Source organism: Echinops telfairi, unplaced genomic scaffold (genome assembly GCF_000313985.2).
Source record: "Echinops telfairi isolate 266 unplaced genomic scaffold, ASM31398v2 ScPeMD7_7;HRSCAF=31, whole genome shotgun sequence".
Taxonomy (NCBI): domain Eukaryota; kingdom Metazoa; phylum Chordata; class Mammalia; order Afrosoricida; family Tenrecidae; genus Echinops; species Echinops telfairi.
In genome coordinates, this window is record NW_022103904.1 from 15,774,804 (window position 1) to 15,780,918 (window position 6,115).

Genomic DNA, 6,115 nt, shown 5'->3' on the forward strand with positions numbered 1-6,115 from the left:
TTCTGAGACCATAGAAAGCTTCATGTTTCTCCTGTGGAGTAGCTATTGATTTCGAACTTCTGGCCTTGAGGTTAGCAGCTCAAAGTGTAAGCACTATGCTGTCAGGGCTTCCTTCAACTGAGACTAGTAAGAGGCCAAAGATCTTATAAACACCAAAGGTTTTGAGTAAGTGGCACCTCATATGGATTCCATGTACCCTTGGGCCAATTTGGACAGCCTTGTTGAATTTTAGTTTCTGCATTTGTAGCTGGTAGGAAATGTTGACTTTTACATGGGCTGGATGAGTGGGTTACAGGGTAGAACTTGGTGAAGCAGATCATTCCTTGCCATGGGAATGGAATCACAGTTCTCAATTCTCAGAGTTTAGAAATATTTTTTTAAAGCATGTAAATTGAACATCAGGAGGAAACTTTGTTCAAGAGTGAGTCAATATCCTTGTTCCACATTAATTGTCAGGACTGCAGGGAAGTCCTTTTGTATTTTGGAAATCCTGGGTACCTTCTAGACACAGAATGCTTTCTCCCATATGTGCCCTGCTCAGTACCTCCTCTTAGGCTGTTTTCCCCATCCCTCAGGCCCTCCCCTTTTCTCAATCAGGAAATGAGCATGAGAAATCCACTCAAGGTATTATATCTCATAGAAAATATTGCCTGTCTGCAGGGTCTGTGAGAAAGGAAGAGGCATTTTCTCCATGACTTATGAGAGCTGAGCTTTCTGAAAAACCACACCCCTTTCACTAGCTTGAGACTTCAGACACATTGAAGAAAAATATAAATAATTCAAGAGAATTATGATCAAACCACAATCCTCTCTCCACCAACGTAACAACATCACTCCCCCTGTGTCTTTGCACACTTCACCTTTTAAACATGTTTCCTGTGTGAAAATCTTAGCCTTGACTCTGGTGCCTAGGCCCTTGGGAGATGTCCCTGGGTAGCTCAGCATGAACAAGGCAATTTCTCTTGTCATTAGGTCTCCAGACCTTGCAGATCTAAAATGTCACTTAGCTTACTGGTTCTTCAAGTTTTTTCAGCAAAGAACTGACTTTAATACACAACTGATCAGAAGAACCACACTTAAAGCAATATCCAGACTTTGATTGATAACTTCAAACCCCTACCATGTCAGGACTGAGAGGACACAATCAGTTCAATTGCCACAAAATTGACTCTGATTTGTGGTTGACTCTATGTGTACCAGACTACCAGATTCGAACTGGACTAACATAGGGTTTTCAATAATTTCTCAGAAGTAGATCATCAAGTCTTTCTTTCAAGATACATCTGAGTGGACTCAAATCCACAACTTTTCAGTGAGCAGCCTAACGCCCGAATTGTTTGCATCACCCAAACTTATGCTAGAGAACTTTATATGCATAAGGTCCTCAGGAATATAGAGGGGTGGATCACTGACCTCCTGTGGATCACTGATCACCTTTAGGATTACTTCCTCCAGCACTCACTATCCCAAATTACATTCGCTTTTGACCTTTGGCTGTCATGGGCTCACTCATTAAAGGAGCTTGGTCTTTTCCCTTGATTTCTTCTGTGGGCCTGAATTACCCCATGCCCCCTCCTCCAACCCTGTCCCCTCAGCATGTGGGTGCTACTTACCCATTCACTGACATTCTCAAAGTGTCTTTCAAAGTCCAGCAGATTTTACTCTCCCTTTATATAATTCAATTATTTATCTATAAGAGTTTCTCAATACAAGTTCTTTTCTTTTCAACTGGCAAATGCATGATTAAGTAATTTTTTGGGAGATACAGGCCACTGGTTTTCTGCAATTTGCATCACCACACTTTAACTTAGGTTGAAAGCTGAGATGTTTGGTCCTCGTGTCTTAGAAGCATATTAATATTTCTGTGACCTTTAATAGATGGCAGTTGAGACATATTCTTTTAAAGAGCAAAACCAAGGAAACCAATAATCTAAAAATGCATATTTGTGACCCTTGTTCAATAAGAAAATTAGGATAAGTCTTTTCCCAAAGGATAATGTCAAGATGGCTTGTAAAGTTGAAGTAGAAGGAAGATACATCCACTAATTTCAAAGTTTTTGTGTAGCTGAATTCATCTTTCCATATGTTTCAGTGCTTACAAATCTTAACTTCCATCTTAGAATTTATGTAGTTTACTTGAGGTTTTAGATGCTTGCACATTTAGTTGGTATTTAAATGACAAAATAGGAAGACAAAAGCTTTGGGGTGTTCAAAGTTCATTAGTGCCACCTTTAACCTAGAAGCAGGGAACACTAAGCACCTTTGCTTACCTCTCAGGCTCAAGACCCTGTCAGCGTTGGCTACACAGCCAGTACTTGCTACAATCAAACTTGAAGGTAGGACCTTGATTTGATTTTGTGTCTGTGCAGTCCATTCCTGGTGAGTCTACTTGGTTTAGGGGCCTGACCAACAGTGTCTCTCCTTGCACGTGGAGCTCTCACTGCAGAGCGGAGCTCAGCAAAAGACGGACATAACCTCCTGAACGGCCTCCGTCTGAACTGCAGGTGACATCAGTTTGAGTCAATGTGACCCCAGGGAGTGACTAGAGTTTCTTGAGAAAAAAGTCTGGTTCCTCTCCAATTGCATATAGAATAGCTATTATTATTATAGGCTACTTAGGCTAGCTTTAATTTTTGAACTAGGTATCTTTGTTGCTTTCATTGCTTGTAAATATATCCCAGTAAAGGGCTCATTGGACAACCATTTTTAAACTATATAACTTTGCAGTTAATCTACCAGGGAGAGTTTTTGTTGCATGTGCCCTCTTAAGTAAATAATTAGAGGCAAGTGTCCTAAGCCAATAAAGGTTGGGGACTATTTTTCCCAACAAAAGGAAGCCTGCTGGTGTGATTAGGTAAGGATTGGCCTGCTAACCACAAGGGCAGTGGCTCCAACCATCAGCTGCTCAGCTGGACAAAGATGAGGCTCCTGTGGAGATTTACAAAGCCTCCCCATACAGGGTAACTAGAAGTCATACAGGGTAACTTGAGGGCACTGAGGTGGTTTTAAAAAACAATTATGTAACATATTGAGTTTTAGAATCAATGATCTGAAACCTTTCTTTTTTTGGTAAATAGATATATGAGGGTGTCAAAAAGTTTGTGAGAAAACGGAATAGAAAAACAATGAAATAATTCCACAAACTTTTTGAAGTCCCCCTTTTTATGAAACAAAAGTACATTTAAATATTTTCTAAATCATTTTATTGGGAGCTCATACAACTTTTATCACAATCCATACATCCATCCATTGTGTCACACACATTTGTACATTTGTTGCCATCATCATTCTCAAAACATTTGCTTTCCATTTGAGCCCTTGATATCAGCTCATTACCCCCCTCCCTCATGAATAATTTATAAATTATTATTTTGTCATATCTTACACTGTCCGACGCACCCCCACCACCACCTTTCTGCTGTCCATCCCCCATGGAGGAGGTTATATGTAGATCCTTGTAATCGGTTCCCCCTTTCTACCTCACCTTCCTCCACCCTCCTGGTATCACCACTCTCACCACTGGACATGTGCATAAAGTGACATTAGCTTCATTAGTTGTACAACCATTACCAAAATGCAGGCCCAAATTTTTCCATCACTTTTAAGAGAAGATTAGGGTCCATTAACCAATGATTCTTCCTTTCCCTTTTCTTTCCATCACCATGGTTGCCAGCAATAAACTTTGACCTCTGTAAACTTTCCTATTCTAGATATTTCATATAATATCCTTTGTTTTGTGGCTGATAGTGTTTTCCATGTTCATTCATATGATAGCATGTAACAGGGCTTCACTTATCTCTACGATGGAGTAAGGCTCTATTGCGTGGTTGCATCAAATTTTAAAAATCATTGATGGCATTTGGATTGTCTTCATTATTTAGCTAGTATGAATAGTTTTTTATTAACAAACATTGATGGTCAAATACTTGTTAGAATTCCTTGGCTCACCATTTTTCCTTATCCTCCCCCGTCATGCCCCTAGGTAATTATCAATCCAATTACTGTTTCTAAACCTCTACCTATCCTGGGTTTCATATAGAGAAAATCATACAAAATACAAACAGGAAGAAAACAAACAAAAAACAATGACTAGACAGAAAAAAATCTCAATCACAACGAAAACATGAAATATAACTTTAAAGGGAGTCAAAAAGGAGATCAAATGATAAGGTTTTACATTTTAATCTAACTAGATCTGCTATAATTGACTTCACAATGCTATCCGTCTGATAGCAAGCTATTCACATCCCTTGGCTATGGTCAGAGGAGATTTGCCAAAGGCTTTATCCATGCGAGGACCTATACAAATGGATTTGGGGCTTCCACTGTCACCCATAGACTGCTGCAAACAGGGTGTTCACAATTTAAACTCTGATAATGTTCCCTCCTTCAGATTTGGATTTTCTTATTGGTAATCCTTGGATCACACAGATTGGTGTGCTTCTTCCTTGTGGACTTGACTTCTTAGAGGGCTGCTTGATTAAAGGCAAACCTTTAAGAACCCAGACTCTGTTCTAATAGCCAGGCGCTATCTGGTTTCTTCACCATACTTTGCTAAAGCACCCATATCTTCAGTGATCTCTTCATGAGGGTGAGCACTGAGCAGGGACATGTCATAAGGACTAATGGTTGTTTGACTGAGGTTAGAATTAAGTGCAATCCCAAAAGCCATTTATGTATTTGTGGTTTATATATATCTCTGGTTCACTTTAATATCATTTAATGATATAGAACATTATAAATCATCCCCGGGGGGGGGGGGCATAAGACAATTCTATTGATGCATCACTAGTGTGTGTCCGTTTGTAGTACTCTAGTGAGTTGTGTGCTGCTGTGATGGTTCTGGGAGATACATCACTGGTATTTCAGATGCCAGCAGGAACACCCCAAGTGAACAGATTTCAGTGGCCTTCCAGACTAAGGACAGACTCTGGGGTAGGAATTGGCTGTCCACTTTAGGGGAAACAGCCACTGCGAGCCTTATGCATAGATTTAAAACAATTCTACTGAGGGTGTCATTAGGTTAGCCAATGGTATAGAATTTAAAGCACCATTGAGAAAAGGAAACTTTATATGTAGAGGCCAGCTTTAGACTGCAATACATGAGTTGTTAACTTGTACAGATTAAACTCTTAAGTGACTGGACCCAACACCAAGATATGGGGGTTGGTGACAGGGCAAAACTTTCAATAACATTTATTCACAAAGACAGCACCATGCTGGATGGCTTTCTTGTTGATGGCAGTGATGTGCTCTCTGTTACCACATCTGAGAGGGGTTTCATATTCAGAGAAATGGCAAAACTAACCAATCACCAAGTAAGAGTCCTCCACACTTCAATGGCATGAAACACTCAATCATTTGGTGGGAGTTACAGAGAAAGGGAGAGAAGATAGAAGCCATATTTAAGTAATTTCACTTCATCACAATAGGGCATTATATGTGTATATATATATATATATACACATACATACATACATATATATATATTCAGCATATTTTATTTCCAGAATAAAATGCTCAATATACTACATGAAAGATGTAATTATGTACTTGTATGAGTTGGGAGATTATGAATGTTGACATTCTTTGTAAATTCCTTAACACAATCATTGATTAATGACTGTTGACCGTCTATTTATCAATTGTCTTGGATATTGAGGGCTGTCCCCATCGCATGTGGGTCGTAATAATCTCTTGGGCCATTGTGGCCCCAGTACAGTTGAGAGATGAATCAATCTGCATCAGCAAAGCATACCTGCCTTCTGGTGTTATCTCATGTAATGAGATTTTTGGTATTACTAAGGTTATAATTATTTTATAATTATAATCATAGCATTAACTATTACATTTTGGTGGTTGTTGTTAGGTGCCATTAACTATTTCACTCATAGGGAGGTATAGCACAGAGCAGTAAAGCAGCTTGCCTAGAGAATGTGCGACCCAGAATTTGGACCCAATTTGGACTGATTCTAAAACTTGGGCTTGTAACTTGAATGCTGCCTTGCTTTCTGGAGATCTACATAACAGGGGGCTATAAACATCAACAATAACAAAAACTGCTATTGAAGTATCTACTTTTACAAAACAATCAGTCCTTAATGTCTATTTTTTT